The sequence below is a fragment of the Solanum stenotomum genome, chromosome 8, assembly GCF_019186545.1.
Source record: "Solanum stenotomum isolate F172 chromosome 8, ASM1918654v1, whole genome shotgun sequence".
NCBI lineage: Eukaryota > Viridiplantae > Streptophyta > Magnoliopsida > Solanales > Solanaceae > Solanum > Solanum stenotomum.
Genome location: NC_064289.1, coordinates 39,797,164 through 39,815,422, shown reverse-complemented (window position 1 = coordinate 39,815,422; position 18,259 = coordinate 39,797,164). Strand labels below are relative to the sequence as shown.

At 38.5% G+C, this 18,259-nt stretch overlaps 1 pseudogene; it reads right to left on the bottom strand.

Moving 5' to 3' along the window:
- Positions 1-113: 113 nt before the first annotated feature.
- LOC125873785 (uncharacterized) lies at positions 114-16,143 on the bottom strand (annotated as a pseudogene).
- Between the last annotated feature and the right edge of the window lie 2,116 nt (positions 16,144-18,259).

The window sequence follows — 18,259 nt, the reverse complement described above, 5'->3', positions numbered from 1 at the left end:
CGGTTGTGACTCACGAAACCCCCACCTACGGTCCGTAGGTGGGGTAACGCCCTATGATGGTAAGTCGTCTTTTGGTTTAGAAAAGGGGGAGGACTAGGGGAGAAATGGGGATACTAAGTCTTGACCCACGACCCCTACCTACAGGGCGTGGGTCCACCCACGATTAGTGGGTTCCCATTCGTAGGTCATACTGTCTTTTGACAGCTTTTTGGGCGTTCAGTTGTTTCCTCCTCAAGGACCCTTGGGGGGGGGGGGTCCTTGGGGGTCATGCCCTGAAGTGTAGGTCCTAAAACATTAGTACCAAGTTAAGGAGGTCATTTTATGACTCTCATCTTCATTTTAACCCTATTTAGGACACTAAACTACAAGTTAGGATCCACCTTAGGTCATCAGATTTTCCGAGGTGTTACATTATCCCCCCCCCCCCTTGGGAACATTCATCCCCGAATGATGATCTAGAGACCAAACTAAGTTAGAAACTCTAGACTAACAACCCATTATGCATGAAAAATCAAAAATGTGCAAAACTCACGAATGCACTATTCACTTTATCCACTTATTCAAAAGTAGGAAACTTCAACTCAATTTCACAACATGGCCAATGCAATATAAGAAAGTAGGAACTACATCTACCAACGCAATATGCATGAAACTCATCAATTCACATAAACATGGGAAGAACTACCTTTTCCAACTCAAGCAAGGTCAACACAACAATATGGTGCCAACATGTTATTTCATCATAACATAACTAAGAATGTTCATTAGTTCACCTCATAAAGTAAAAAATACAATAATTCTACTAAAATGTAAATTAACATAAGGAATTTATAAATCATGCAAGCTCAATTTATGCTAAACATGAATTCTCACAAGAACATGTACAACATAAAGAAATCATGGAAAACTCATTAAATACACAGAGTCACAAAATACTAAAAACTCAGGAGGAATTACTTACCTCATGTTTGAATAGGAGTACAAGGAAAGAGATGAGGATAATGGGACTTCATATCGGCCTCGGCCTCCCATGTAGCACCCTCAACTAAGTGAATCCTCAATAAAACCTTAACGGAGGCCACTTCCTTATTTGTCAACCTCTTTACTTGCCGGTCCGAAATCTCTACCATAACCTCTTCATAGGATAGACTCCCATCACCTCCTAAACCCTGTAAAGGAAGGATGGATACCGGATCACTAATGCACTTCTTAAGCAAGGAAACATGAAACACCGGGTGAATCGGAGCCCACTCATTCGGTAAGTGTAATTCATAGACAACTTTCCCAACATATTTCAAGATTTGATAGGGGCCCACTTACGGGGGACTAAGCTTCCCCTTCTTACCAAACCTCATCACACCTTTCATAGGTAAGGTTTTCAAGTAGACCCAATCACTAATCTCAAATTCTAGATTCCTCCTTCTAACATTGGCATAGGACTTTTGCCGACTATGAGCCGCCTTCAACTTTTCTCTAATAAGTCAAATATTTTTAATGGCCTCATAAAATAGTTTGGGACCAATTAGGAAAAATTCAAGTACCTCAAACCAACCAACCAGAGATCAACCCCTCCTCCCATAATGCTCTTCAAACGGAGCCATGGCAATGCTTGAGTGGTAACTATTGTTGTAGACAAATTTTATGAATGGGAGATGGTCATCCCAATTACCCTTGAAATCAATCAGACATGCCCTCAACATGTTCTCTATGGTTTGAATGGTCTGTTCCGCTTGACCATACATATGTGAGTGGAAAGCGGTAATAAGTTTAACGTTGGTACCAAGCCCTTTTTCAAATTCCTTCCATAAGTTTGTAGTAAATTTTGTACCCCGATCCGATATGATAGATAAGGGAACAACATGCAACTTCTCTATCTCTTTAACATACAACTTGGCATCGTTTTCTGCCAAAAACGAAGTCTTGACCGAAATAAAGTGGGTTGATTTAGTCATCCTATCAACAATGGCCCAAATAGAATCATGTTGCCTTCGAGTACGAGGCAAACCCACAACAATGTCACGTATAAACCTAAGACCTTCACTTGGAGCCTCCACCTCAAGGAACCCTCAAGATATACCTTGTGCAATATATGCATAGTGTCCCATACCACCATCCACACCAAAGCACCACCTTAAGGTCACCAAAAGTGAACTTACCATTTATCATGCTTGACATTACAAGTAATCATGCTCAACCAGAACCAGCATATAACACATAAACATATTCGTCAAGTAAGTCATTTCATGAACTTATGACCTCCATCTAAAGTTACCCTAACACGCACCTAAGTAAGACATGAAGTGGCAGCCCATACTACCTCTTCATACACACCTAGGTGTTCCTCAAGGCTACCATAAATAAGAACCTTTACAATTTAACACAACATGTTAAGTAACTCATTTCATCAATATAAACTACTCATACATCATTTCATTTAGACATAAAGTAAACCATCTTCATTAGATTCATTTAGGACACCTTCATGCATATAGAGGACTTTCACACATTTAGTCCTTACGACTTAGAGAACTCACTATAGCACCTTCAAAGCGTACTCGTGCAATGTATAGATAGCATCCCATACTACTACCAACACTTCGTAGTACCTATCAAGTAACTAGAGTGCACATCTCACATGATGGGAATAAGCGTTTAACCGACATACACCATGCAAGCTAGATGGAATCCAGTGTCATATAGCCCCACACCATAAAGAGGTGTTCCACTTGCCTAAGGTAGAACAATAACATTAGCTCGGACGAATCCTTAGCTTGAATGAAATTCGCTGGCTAATATCCTATATGGGCACATAGTTATGGGATAGGAATATGTTCATTGGAACTCTAGCCTAACATCGGGAGAGTTTCCATCTAACCATATCCACTCGGAGCTTAGCCTACATTCCCATAGATTATTTCATTCACATTACATTAGTGTAGTATAGAGGAATGCCATAGGCCTATCGACCCATGATACATAATTACCAAGGAAGGAATGTTATAAGACTATTGATCCATGGTACATTCAAGTATAGATGTAGGGTCCATATGAAAGGAACATTATAAGCCTATCGATTCATGGTCCCTCATTACATTCTTATACTCATGAAAGGAATGCCATTAGCCTATCGATTCATGGTATATTGACTCATTAATAAAGAAATGACACTAGCCTATCGATTCTAGAGTCTTCATTACATTAGATCATTTATGAAAAGAATGCATAGAGCCTATCAATTCATAGCAATTAAGTCAACACACATTCATCACTTATATATGAAAGGAATGCCATAGCCTATCGATTCATATTCATCAAGTCAAGACACATTCATTATTCTAGAAAGGGATACATAATCCTACCAATTCAAGATTTAACGACTACAATATTGAGACCCCTCACATTCATCATTATCACTTGTGAGTGTCAAATTGAGAAATCGTCTTTCAGTACTAACACAATTACATTGAATACATGTTAATCCTTTACATTATACAAAATCATACACATTAGCATGATAATACTTCAATTCATCAAACCATGCCTTCAAGTCCATGTTCACAATGTACATAGTAAGTAAACACCTCCACCTTTCAAGTGGATCAACAATTGAAGCTCAGTTTTACTTTAATATGAAATTAGGTCAAACTTGCCCTTTCAAGGCTATGATCACAAACCCTGAATTCACCAACAATTCACCATAATTATACATAGCTAATGATACAAATCAATAATCTAAACCCATCTACACATAAATCCATCATCGTTCATTCACAATCAACAAACCCACTTCATATGGCCAAATTTAGGAATTTAGAGAAATCATGGGTTCATAGAGTAAAAATCATCTTCAATCGTCATTATAATCATAGTTTATCATTTGAAAACGTTTGATGCAAGAACCCATGAGTTTGAGTGAAATTAAAGTTTTTGGTGAAACTTGAAAACCTTGAAAACATCTTTGGAATTTACTCTAGGGTGAAAAGTAGCCCTAGATGAAGGATCACCATACCAATTAGATGAGAATCCACGAAAATCAAGAAAAAACACCTTGGAATCGCCAACCCTAACTTGAACTTGATCTACAATGGAGTTTCTAGAGAGAACTTTTATGAGAGAAGGGTTTTGTTTTTGAGAGATGAAGTCTAAATGAGGATTTCAATGTTTTAATAATCTTAAAATATGTTCATACACCTAAAATAACTGTCCATGTACTTTAAAAGGCTTGGAGTGAATTTACCAATTCACCCATCACTTGGTCGTGTAACTTGAAAGCCAGCAAGTGTGAACCATGAGACCTAGACTCACGGACCGTGAGTCCATTCACAGACCATATTGTTGGTCCGTGTTCTGGGTGTATCGCTTGGTTTGGAGGGGCTTGACATATGGAGGTCATCCACGGGGCGTGGACCCCTTCCGTAGGTCACCCAATTTTGGCTAACTTGATGGTTTCCTTGGGGTCTTGGGGTTTAGACTTAGGGTCCTCCTCAAGGACACTTAGGGTAGGCCTTTCGGATTCGTACCTTGACGTCTAACCCTGAAACACCTCAACCATGGCTCGAGAAAATATTAAACCACATAAAATCTCATAATGAATACAAAGGGACACACGTTAGGCTCTAGTTTTAGTAGTTCATTTTTAGGGTTGTTACAATTAATACGGGATCAAGGTGTTGTTTAGACTTCAGATCAACCACAAAGGATGATTCAGAACTATGATGGACCATGAATCCACCCTTGGTGGATTCGAGTAGTTGGTCACATAACCGGGCCAACCTATGCACATCACGAACCAATTATTTCTTCTCATCTTCTACATGAGCCACACTACCCATGGACAGTCTAGTTATGGCATCCGCAACTACATTAACTTTGCCAGGGTGGTAAAGGACACTCATGTCATAATCCTTCAAAAGCCCTAACCACTTTCTTTGTCGGAGATTCAAGTCTTTTTGGGTAAACACATAGTGAAGACTTTTGTGATCGGTGAAGACATCTACATGGACCCTATATATGTAGTGCCTCCATATTTTCAAGGCAAACACCACCGCCGCTAATTCGAAATCACGAGTTGTATAATTCATTTTTTGTACCTTGAGTTGGCTCGAAGAATAAAGAACAACGTTACCCTGTTGCATAAGGACACATCCCAAACCCACTCGAGAAGCATCACAATATACGGCAAGCCCATTGATAGCCTCTTGTAACACCGGAGCGGAAATTAGTCTATCTTTCAATTCATGGAAGCTTTTCACACAAGCCTCCGACCACACAAACTTGGCTTTGTTTTTAGTTAAAGTCGTCAATAGAGAAGCAATGGAGGAAAAACCCTCAACAAACCTCTAATAACTGGCCAAACCTAAAAATTGTCTAATATGAGAAGGAGTTGGAGGTCAAGGCCAACTCTTGACTGCATCCGTCTTCATAGGAACTACCTTAATACCCATACCTGAAACAATATAACCAAGGAAAGCAACTGATCTTAGCCATAACTCATACTTGCTAAACTTTGCATACAATTGGTGGTCCTTAAGGACTTGCAATACAATCCTCAAATGATCTATAAGTTCACCCTCACTACTTGAATAGATCAAAATATCGTCAATAAAAATGATCACAAACGAATCAATATATTGTCTAAACACCCTATTCAAAGGGTCTATGAATGCCGCTGGGGTATTTGTTAAACCAAAAGATTTAACCACAAATTCGTAGTGGTCGTACCGGGTCCTAAAGGCCATCTTAGGAATGTCACATCCTCTTACCTTAGTTGATGGTAACCCGAATGAAGATCTATTTTGGAGAAAAACTTAGCCCCGTGGAGTTGATCAAACAAATCGTCAATCCTAGGAAGTGGATACTTATTCTTTATAGTGACATTGTCCAATTGGCGGTAATCTATACACATCATGAGGAACCCATCCTTCTTCTTTACGAACAATACTGGTGCACCCCATGGAAATATGTTTGGTTGAATAAAATCCTTGTCTAACAAGTCCTTGAGTTGTCAGTTCTTTCAATTCGGCCGGAACAATGTGTTAAGGGGGAATAGATATGGGTTGTGTATCCGACGAAAGATCAACGCCAAAGTCTATCTTCCGTTATGGAGGAATGTAGGATAAGTCATCGGGCAAGACTTCTGCACACTCACACAATACGGGGACCGATTCTAATGAAGGAGTCTCAGACTCAATATACATAACCCTAACAATGTGGTAAATTCACCCCTTTGAGATCATTTATCGAATATTTAGACATGACCTCTAGGGATAGAATTTCCACCCCTTCCATTCTACAGTAGGCTCATTTGGAAATTGAAACTTAACCACCTAGGTTCTACAATCAATGGGCGCAAACCATGCTTGCAACCAATCCATCCCCAAGATGACATCAAAGCCCAACATATCTAAATCTACTAAATAAACCAATGTAACTTTATGGGAAATGAAATAGGACAACTCCTATAAACTCTTTTATCTACAACCGAGTCACCCACCGAGGTAGACAATGAAAAAGGGTTTTAGTAACTCTTCGGGTAGCATTGTGAATTTCATAGCCACAAAAGGTGTAACAAAAGACAATGTGGAACCGGAGTCTATCAATGCATAAACATCAATAGAAAAGACTTGGAACATACTCGTCACATCATTCGGTGAGCTCTCTTGGTCACCTCGGCATTGAAGGGCATATAAGCGATTCATCTTGGGAGCATCGGAATTTGATCCACTTGGAGGGACTTGCTTGACCTCTCTCCCTTGAAACTTTAGCATAGAACAATCTCTCTTCATATGACCTCTCTTTCCACAACTAAAGCCACCATCCGTGCCAACTAGGCAGTTGCCTTCATGATTCTTATAACACTTTGCACAATTAGGCCTATCACCATAAGAGCTACCACTATTACTTCATTGTGGATTACGGTTAGACACCCTATATTTGTTGACCCTTGAAGTTGTAGAGGATCGTTTGTTGGAAAATCTCTTCTTGAACCGTGGTTTACCTTGAACCTCAAATTTACCCTTGGAAAAATTCCCATCATCGGTCCTTACCCAGTTCAGTTCTCTATTCACTTGCTTAAGCTTTTGTTCCTCAATTTGTTCGGCATGAACGATAAGACGTGACATATTCATACTTTGGATTAGCATTGCCGAACGACATTCATTGACTACCAAGTCGGATATCCCCATAACAAATTTGTTCATCTTGGCCCTCGAATCCTCCACTAAGGTTGGAGCATACTTAGACAATTGGGTGAAATTAAGGCTATATTCCTTCACACTCATACCTCCTTACCGAAGGTTAATGAATTCTTTCATCTTTCACTCCCTCAATTCTAGGGAGGGAAAACATATCAAGGAAGACCAACTTGAACAATCCCCAATCAACCGGGCCCGCTCTCATGGATCTCTTATCCTTCCATTGCCCATACCATACTTGAGCCACATCTTTCAATTGGTAGGCGGCTCGTTCCACCTTCTCTTGTGAAGACACACACATAGCATCAAGAACATTAAACACTTCATCAATAAACCCTTGGGGGTCTTAATCCACTTTGGAACCATAAAATATAGGGGGATTCATTATTGTGAAATCCCTAATCCTTGAAGCGGTTGTAATTGCAATGGGGTTTACATGAGCTCTAGCATCCCTAGTGACTTGAATTGTTAAATCATGAGTCAATGTTTGAATAGCCGACCTTATTTCCACATTTGTCATAGCCCCCTCATCATTAGGAGCTTGATGATCTTGAGTCTCTTGAGGACCTTGGAGAGAAATTCCCTCATTAGCAATCTGTTCTTCTACTCTTCTTGCAGTTGCCCTTCTTGTAGTCATATGCTATATACACAAGAAAAGGGTTAGGAAAAGTATTTCATAGACCTAAAACTCTAAGACATGACTAAAAAGTAATGAAAGAATTGAAAGTTTCTAAACAATTTATAGTCTCTCATTCATAAGTGTGTCACGCTTCACACTTATGAACAAGACTCTACTAGACGTGATTCATGAGACATCATCTTAGAATCCTTCTATAACCTTGTTCTCTGATTGCCAAGTCTGTCACGACCCGGGGATACCCCCTAGGAGTAAAATGACGTACTTGACCCTGAACGGGTCTCAAACAAGCCCTTAACATAATCAAAATATAAAGACATAGAATAATGCGGAAAATTTGAAACTTTTACAATTGAAGTCAACTTCTTTTTCATAAATGAAAATAAGAATCTAGATTTGTCTCAATCATCATGTAGTACAATAGAGTGTACAAATAGGGTCAATACCCTTTACATCAATGAAGTCTCAAAAGTAGAAAGTAGTATAAAAGCTAGAAAATAATAACTTCTTGTCCCCAAACATGAGGACTCACCAAGCCTAGGGAATAGTCAACCCAAGCTTTACTTGAACGAAGTAATATGTCTCAACAATCGGAAACTACACTCATAGTAAATGTAGGAAATATGGGTTAGCACAAATATTGTACTAAGTATGGAAGTCATGCACGAAATTCTTCAGACATGCATAAAAAGGAAATTTAGTTGAAATCATGCCTTTATCAGGTTTAAAAGCCATCATGCACATTAATGAAGAAAATACGCAACCTAAAGCCAAACCAGTGGAATGCAAAGGTAAGATCTCATAACCCTACCAAATGTTAAGTATCACATTTACACCACCAACCACATACATATCTTACTTTGCCTTACTCATATCCAATATACATAAGTAAGGAGTCACTCATGTTAATATCTTGTAACAAGTGAAGTCAACCTTAACATTCATACATAATTCATAAGTCTTCATAACATAAGAGAACCTCACCATAATCCCTCTTAAAGTCTACTTGTGCAATGCATAAGTGAAGTCCCAAACCCCCACTCATTCTAAGTAGTACCTCTTAAGAAGTCATAATTCAAGTCCATGTTCTTATCACAATTCATATTTGTATCATATAAGGAAAATAACATTAACCGGTATAGACCATGTGAGCTACATGGAATCTGGTGTTCTACCCCCACACTGAAAAAGAGGTGTCCTATTTGCCTAAGTTAGAACTTTCATAATAGATTTTAGGTGGATCCACTTGCTAAAGACTTATGTGGGCACATAGTTATGGGATAAGAAGATTGCTTCTAGAAACCCAGACTACTAGCGTAAAAGGTTTCCATCTCATGAGATAACATAGATTGGGAAGTTGGACTTGCTAAACATAAAAGGCTCCATCTCATTTTCATATCCGCTTGGTGCTAATCATAATTCCCTTAAAAAGTTGTATTAACTCTTTACTTAAGTTCATATTAATGAAAGAATGCACTAGGCACTCAAATCAACATATATCATAATAGCTCATAGATTCATTAGGTGAGAATGTTATTTCAAGTAGAATCATCAACATGTGAGTAAACCTTTCACTTCATATTCATATTATTGTCATGAGAATGGCCTTATAATCAACACAACAAGCTTATCACAAACGTACATACATACTTCATACATAATTAAGTGTAAAGGGTGTAGGGAAGAAGGACCTTGCATCAATACCACAATTACACAATTGTCATAGGATCAACGCTATCTAAGTGAATCACGAGTTCAAAGACAATCTTCATCAACATATACAAACCCTAGGTATTGCCCTTCAAGCCTAGGAATCAAAATCAACCCTAACTTCTAGAATTACAGCTTTAGATAGGGGAATTTCATGATTCAACAACTTAATAAACATAAACATAATCAATTATCAAATTTCCAGGTACAATCAAGTCACACCTTAGTTCATAATTTGGGAAGAAGGGGAAATTGTGGGTCCAACGGAGATCTTCATCAAAATCCAACTGCACTCCATAAATATAACCATAAATAATTTAAGTCAATTTATAATAAACCATAATTAAACAATTAAAATCATTTTGGAAGAAGACTAATGACTAGATTGAAACCCTAGGTTTTTTGGATGTTTTAAAACATAGTTTGAAGGGGATTTTTGGGGGATAGCTACCCAAGAATGAAAAGCATCCATACCTTATCTTGATTTCTAAAAGAAATTGGAGAATAAAGAATGGTTCTTGAACCTCTAGAATGACCTTGACCTTTCTCTACAATGGAGCTTTGGAGAGGTAATATTTTGAGATGAAAGTTGGGTATGTTTGAGTCTTGTGAGTTATGAGGGGTTAAAGAGTTGTTTAATAGTTAAAAAATATTTATATATGTTTAAATAACTAATATAGACCATCCCTAACCTTCAATTATTAAAATAGGATTTAATTAAAAAGTTTGACCCTTGGCTGAAACTTACCAACTTTTGCAGTTGTGACCCACGAAATCCCCACCTAAGGTCCGTAGGTGGGGTGACGCCTCGTGCAACCAAGTCGTCGTTTGTTTCAGAGAAGGGCGAGGACCAGGGGAGAAATGGGGAGACTAAGTCTCGACCTGTTACCCCCACCTACGGGCGTGGGTCCACCCACTATTCGTGGGTGCCTATTCATAGGTCATGCTTTCTTTTGATAGCTTTTTGGGCCTTCACTTGGGTCCTCCTCAAGGACCCTTTGGGTCGTTGTGGGTAATTCCTTAACGTGTAGGTCCTAAAACAGTAGTACCAAGTTATGGAGGTCATTTTACGACTCTTATCTTCATGTTAACCCTATTTAGGACACTAGACTACAAGTTAGGCTTTAGCTTAGGTCATTAGTTTCCCGGGGTGTTATAGGCTCTAGGTGAATTGAATACCTAGAACTATGCACTTCAGCCATAATCTGATTTCTCAATTAATCAAAATCCAAAACACATAACCGTACTTAACATAAAAGGACACCATCTCCCCCTTGGGAGAGATCCTCAATGACTTTTACTGAAACTAACTTCTTCAAGTCAACTATAACCGAATCAAGATCTTGCTTATATTTCATGTTCAATACTAAAGATGATTATGAACCATTATGGACAACTATAAAACCTTTAATGGAATCCACTAATCGAACAGTTAATCAAGCAAACGTATGAACATGATAAATCAACTCCATCTTGTCTTCCGTAACATGAGCAATACTTCCTATTTATAGTCGACTATGAACGTCTGCCACTACATTCGCCTCACCAGGATGATCGATGACACTCATGTCATAGTCCATTACTAACTCAAGCCATCTTCATTGGAGAAGATTTAAATCCTTTTGTGTTAACGTCTATTTCATAATCTTGTGATCCGTTAACAAATCTACGTGCACACCATATAAGTAATGTCTCCAAATATTTAGAGTAAACAACACCACCGCTAACTCCAAATCATGAGTGGGATAATTATTGTCATGCAATTTCAATTTCACTGAAGCATATGAAATAATTTTTCCATGATGCATCAAAACATAACCAAGACCAACCCACAAGAAATTACAATATATCACAAAACCATCCGATCCTTTCGAGGCTTTTATGAGACTTTTTGGGGTCTTATACGCCGTGTTACTTCTAGGGTATATCCCTGGGTCGTAACAAACATGATATCTGAGCACACGATTTTGGGATGGTTTTTAGGATTGATGTCTCACAAGCCACAAAAAGTAGAGTCTTGTTGATAGTGTGAAGCGCACCACATTTATGAATGTGAGTCTATAAAAAGTTAGGAAGCTACACTTCTTTCATTTCTCTTTGAGTCGTGCCATGTAGTTTAGCTCTATAAAACTCCTTTTCCTAACCCTTCTCTTGTGTTTATGGGATATGAATACAAGAAGGGCGACAGCAAGAAAGATGGAAGAGGAGAATGTGAATGAGGGAGTTCCTCCCCAAGGTCCTCAAGGTATTCATGTTCCTCAAAGCAATCAATTTCCGGTTGATCCTCCGGCTTTGTCTATTGAAGAAGTGAGGTCGGCTCTTCTAATGATGGCTCCAGCCATAACTACTCAAGCCCATGGTATGATGGCTCAAGCCACTAGGGGTGTTGAGACTCATGTGAACCCTAATGTGATCATTGTGACTTATAGATTAAGGGATTTTGTGAGGATAAGTCCTCCGTAGTTTCTTGGGTCCAAGGTGGGAGGGGATCCAAAAAAGTTTATGGATCAGTTGTAAAAGGTAGGTCATGCTATGGGGTGACTTCTATATAAAAAGTGGAACTAGCCGCTTATCAATTGAAGGATATTGCCCAAGTTTGGTTTACTTAATGGAAGAGCAATAGGCCGGTAGGAGCAGTTCTCATAGATTGGGAGTTGTGTAAGAAATCATTCCTTTATAGGATCTTTCCTTGTTAGAAGAGAGAAGCTAAGGTGGAGGAGTTTATCAATGTTAGGCATGGTTGCAGGAGTGTGAAATAGTACTCCTTGATATATACCCTACTGTCTAAGTATGCTCCATCTTTGGTGTCTAACCCGATGGATGAGATGAGTAGATATGTGTTAGGTGTGTCCGACTTAGTTGAGGAAGAATATCGTACGACAATGTTCCATGATGACATGAATATCTCTAGGCTTATGGTATTTTCTCAACAAATTGTGGAGTACAAAATAAAGAAAAAAAATAGGGAGATGAAGAGAGCTAGGTCCGATAAGCAAGGTCAACCAAAGTTATAAAAGAGGGCTTTTTACCATGATTCTTCAAGCACTCCTAGGGTTAACCAAGAGAAAGGTAGTTGGTCTCCATTTCCTAAACCTACTTGCACCAATTGTGGAAAGAGACATCTTGGGAAGTGCCTAGCCAGTACAAATGGGTGTTATGGTTATAGAACGAATAATCATAAGGTGAAAGATTGCCCTACACTTTTGGCAAAACGAAGAGATGATGCCAAAAGAACTTCTCTTAATGGTATGATTCCTATCCCTCCAAATTATGGTTGTTTCTATGCCCTCCAATCTAAAGAGGACTAGGGAGCTCTTTCGGATGAAGGCACCGGTATGTTGATATTTCCTTACGGTTATGAATTTATTGTTACTTTCCTTATGCTATTTTCATATTAGCCTAAGTATGGGTTTACTCCCAAGGGGGCGATGGTATGTTGAATAGTAAGGTTGTTGAGAATTTTGATATCCTTATATCTTTTCTTCTATTCCCATTCAAGCTTGAGACCAAGAGTTCCTTATGGCTTGTTTCATGTTTTGGAGTTGTGTGATTATGTGTTTCCATGGTCTCCTTATGTTATGCATGTTCTTGATAAATCACGTTTAAATGAGAAAATGAGTTTTATGATTTATGTTCCTCATGTTGATGTGCATTTAGTTTGAGTTGCCTATATGCTTCATGAGGTGAATTGTTGAACATGCCTAAATGTTATTTTAAGAGTAAATGCTTAATATGCTTAATGATGTTATGATGAGCATACTTTGAGTTGGAGAAGGTAATTCCTCCAATGAAATGAGAAAGGTTGAAGTGTTCATGCATAATGAGTTTGTAGATGTAGTTCCTACTTTCTTGTGTTGCAAAGATTATGTTTGACATGGAGTTGATGTTCCCTCCTAGTTTTATGCATTTTTTATAATGTTTTATGCATGATGGGATGCTAGTCTTGAGTCTTTATTTTCCTAAAAGTGTTTAAAGTGTCATTCAAGAACGAATGTTCCCAAGGAGAAGATATTGTTATGACCCGGAAAATTAGTAGGTGAAACTAGATCCTAGCAAGTGTGTTGTTGTGATTCGCTTGGGGTTTTGTGTTGTGAAATGAGTTCCCGAGTTTAGGTTGAGGGATTTAGGGATTAAACGTCAAGGTACGACTCCCCAAGGACCAACCAAGGGTCCTTGAGGAGTACCCTAAAGAGTAACCCCAAAGCTTTCAAAAAACCAAAAGCTATCAAAAGTCCAAGGACCTACGGATGAGACCTACGCCCCATTGGTCCATCCACACCTTGTGGGGGTGGTCCAAAGGCCAAGGACCTAGATGAGAGGTTCTTGAACTAAACCGCGGACCTGCAGGATGGGTTGTGAGCCCACCTACGGTCTGTGGGTTGTTGGGCGTAGGTCACCCCTGGAAATCTGCCTTGGCTCGGCCAAGGCTAGGGTAGTTTGGTAAATTCATGGGGTGGTTAGTTAAGTAAGGGGTCAATTTATTTTGATTAATTAGAGTTATTTACGGCCCAAAACTGAAAAAATAGAAACTACCTCCCATCCAAATAATTCTCTCTCAAGAAACCACCATTGGAGAAGAAGTCAAGGTTTGGAGCTCGAGAGTTCATCTTTTCTCTTCAATTTCGTGGAGTTTCTTCAGTTTAGGTATGGTAGTTTCCATCAATGGAGCCCCTCCAAAACATGATTTCAAATTTTCCAAAATCCCCCAAAATTAGGGTTTAAATCTAAGTCATGGGTTCAAATTCAAAACGCTTTCAAAGGTTTATTTGTGATGAATTATGATTGAATTGAGGAAGTAAATGTTGATTTATGATGAAATTCCCCCAAAATACTAAATTGGTAATTGTGATTTGGGATTGATTGATTATGAAAGTATGTGAAGAGATCAAGTCTATATTGATTTAGTTTATTGAATTATGTCATTATTCATGCCTAAATTGTAGTATTCTTGGTGTGTTGGTGAATTGTGATTCATGGCCTTGGAGGGCAAAATCATGATGCTATGTATATACTTGTGATTTCAATGTAAGTAATGTGATCATGTCTAAAATGTAATTGTGTTATTATTGAAAGGTTATTCTCAATTATATAGTTTTGAATCATGATGATATATGTGAAAGGTAACTTCAATGTAATGTTCCATCTTGAGTTGGTAGGCTTTGTTAATCCTCTTCTTGTCTAAATGAATGTGATCTTGATTGAAGTACCTTGAATTGGTAGGCTTAGGCATCCTCTTCTTGTGTAACTAATGTATCTTTTGTTAATGAACATGAATTAGTAGACCTAATGATGGGAAATTCAACATCTATTTCACAATCGAGAATGACAAAACCAGCTGGGAAAATGAATCGGTCAACCTTTACCAATATGTCATATAGTATCCCCACAAGATGTTTAATTGATTAGTCCGCCATCAAGAGTCTCATTGTTGTGACTTTCTGTTCACCCAACCCAAGTTGTTTATAGATTGCATATGGCATTAGGTTGATGCTTGCTCCCAAATAGCATAGGGCTTAAGTGAATTGGAGCATGCGGATGGTGCAAGGGATAGTGAACGCTCCGGGATCTTCTCTCTTTTTGATAAACTCCTTAGTCATAATTGCACTACAACGATGAGAAACTTTGATTTTCTCAAAATCCAAGCTCATTTTCTTTGTGACTAACTCCATCATAAGCTTGGCATAACCCGACATTTCCTACAAGGCTTCCACTAGAGGGAGATTAATCGATAATGTCATGAGTACCGATAAAAACTTCTTGATCTTCTCATCCTCATTCTTCTTCTTGATGAGTAGGGGAAATGGAGGGATATTATGGGTATAGGTTGCATAACTCTTGGGATTGGATTGTGTGTCTCCACATCTTTTTATGGCACTTATCAATGCTTTGATGAATGGGTACCTCTTCTTCCTCCATGTTTTTGCCTTCTTCGTGCATTTGAGCTTCTTCATTGCATGTCACATCACCTATCGCTACCTTTCCACTATGAGTAACCACACCCAGCCTTCTATCATCATCTTCCCTTGTCATTTTTTGTTTCAATTGTGCTGAAAGTAAACTCAACTCACCTTCAAGTATTTTCATTGCATCTGCGTGAGAGTTCACTTTGTTGTTCAGTGATGAAAAATCAGCTTTCATCCCTTTTTACAAATCATCTGAACCTTCAACTTTATAAAGTATGCGTGACAACAACTCATTCAACCGGCGACTACTTGCACTACTTTTCGACTTTGGGCTCTCACTCGATTGAGTGTGGTCCTCATCATGGCCATCCTCCCTTCTCCAATAATCACTTTGCACAACCCATTCTTTAGAGTATCTTCTTTTCTATTCTCTTTTGTATTAGTTCCAACCTTGATTCGCACCTCGCTATAAATAGCGTGGGTGGAAACCCTCCTAGTCTCTCTTGGAATTCAAACCTTGATTCTCTCCCGACTTTGAATAACCTGAGGAAGAACCCTCCTCAACTCTAAACATTGCAGTTGCTCCCTTGGGCTTTCCCACATTCTCCAACATATGCTTTTGTAGTTTCTCCATTTGGGTCAACATCTTTTTGATGTTCTCATCCATTTCCCTTTCCTTATCAAGTTGTTCTTTTGTCATTCTAAAACAAATTGGAGAGACTTGATCCTCTTGATTTGTCACACCTCAAATCCCATGAAGACGGACAGGCACCCGATGCCCTCAAGGACCGAGATAACCAACATGTTAGCTATGCTTACTATGCTTATAACTATGAAACCCTTGTGACTAGTTCACATAAGATGCAGCGATATGAACCAACATAAGTATATCCAAAGATATATACAAGACTTGGAAGTTGAGGCAACAACTTGTTAAGACACAACTGAACCATATACATAAGTCTACAAAGCCTCTAAAAGATAGAAAACATTAGAATAGGTCAGGACAGAGCCCGCCTTACTCTTAACAACGATACAATACCAAAATGAATCTACCAAGGACTCACTAAAGCTCCGAATCTATCTGGAGCTCACCAAAAGTAGTTGAGTGTCGTGTGTTCCTACATAGGAGGTCTACTAGCTGAAGTACATGTGCCGGCAGCATGAAATGCAGCATCCCCCAAGAAGGACGTCAATAGGAGAAAATGTATTGAATATGTAAGGCAATAACATATATAAAATAAGTGTTCAAATGAAACCAAATATCAATAAATGTGTCCATAAATCAGAAGAGAAGCCCACTTTTGCTAACTCTTGTGGGATCATGTATGTTACATTTCCGTCATTACCTATCTGTGTGTTATGATCTTTATAAGGCATGTGATACGAATGACCAGTTGATCAGTGGTAGAAGAGGATGACCCATGCTAGGTATTTTAACCCCTTGGATGTGGTCCTCATAATTACACAAATTGGGATCGGCTCATGCTAGGCTTTCGCCCCTGAGCTGCCACCCTTCTATACCAATTGGGATTAGCCATGCTAGGCTTTCACCCCTGAGCTGCCACCCTTAATTATACAGATTACTTTTCTTAGTTTCTTTAATCTTTGAGATTGTTGTTTTGGTGGTCATAATCATTTTTTATATTTGGAACTATGGACAAGTAGCAGAAGACATGAAAAAAATACTTCAAGGCAGTAACAAAGACATAAGGAGCTATGTAACATCAATTAATTATTTGTGAGCTTAAATGATACGATGGACTTCAACTGACTAAGAGGAGTATTCACTGGAAATTGCATTTCCTGCCGGACAGATTTTACGAAAATGGGCATAACTTCTTCGTACGAACTCCGAATGAGGTGAAACGAAGTGCGTTAGGTAGCTAACTCAAAGGGCTTTCCATGGATATGTTATGGGCCACCCAATTATTCGTGTTCTAGGAGATATGACCCTCCAAAGTAGACCCTCGAAAAAGGCTTCACTTGGAAATTTTGGATTTTGATACGGTTGCTCTAAAATTTGGGTTAGACCCATTTCCCACTCAATTTGACCCCCTAAACAAGAATATGATGTCGGAGTTTCGAAAAACAAAATGGATTTTTTTGATATAGCTAAACAAGTTTCCGGTAACTTCCGAAGCACATTTTTAAGAACCTTTTGGATCATTTCAATACCATTTCTATACCAGCACATAGGAGGATAATTACTCAAGTATAGAGTACTGAACATATAACGAAGTAATTATATACACTAAGGAGAAGAGGAGATATTGTCATCTATTTGGAGATTGTACGCTGCCACTATGTTTCTTTACTAGGAATAGAACTTTGGAAATTTCCTTATTGATAATGTTAGCAAGTATCAAATTTCATGCCGAAGAATATTGAATCGAATAGCTTTACATACATTTTCCTCTGACCAATACAACTATCATGATTCAGCCTCCCCTTTTAGGTGTGAATCTACAATATAAGTCATGATAAATTAAAATTAGCAGCTATTACACCGTGAGCCTCAAAAATCAGTAGCTAACTTGACGGATAATGAGCCCATACAACCCCCAAAATAATGTGTATCACCACACCTTCCTTCTCTGTCAAATACATACACTATATATCCTTTTACAAGATTAACCAAGCCGCACCAACAACAATACACATAAAACAACTTCAAATATTCTTTATCATACAATGAATTATTAAACTAACCACCCCCTTGAGTACTTTATGACAACACACCCATAATTCCTCACTCATACATAAGGAGGACAAAAAAAAGAGCAGTCACCTTACCTTAATTTATGCAACTTTCA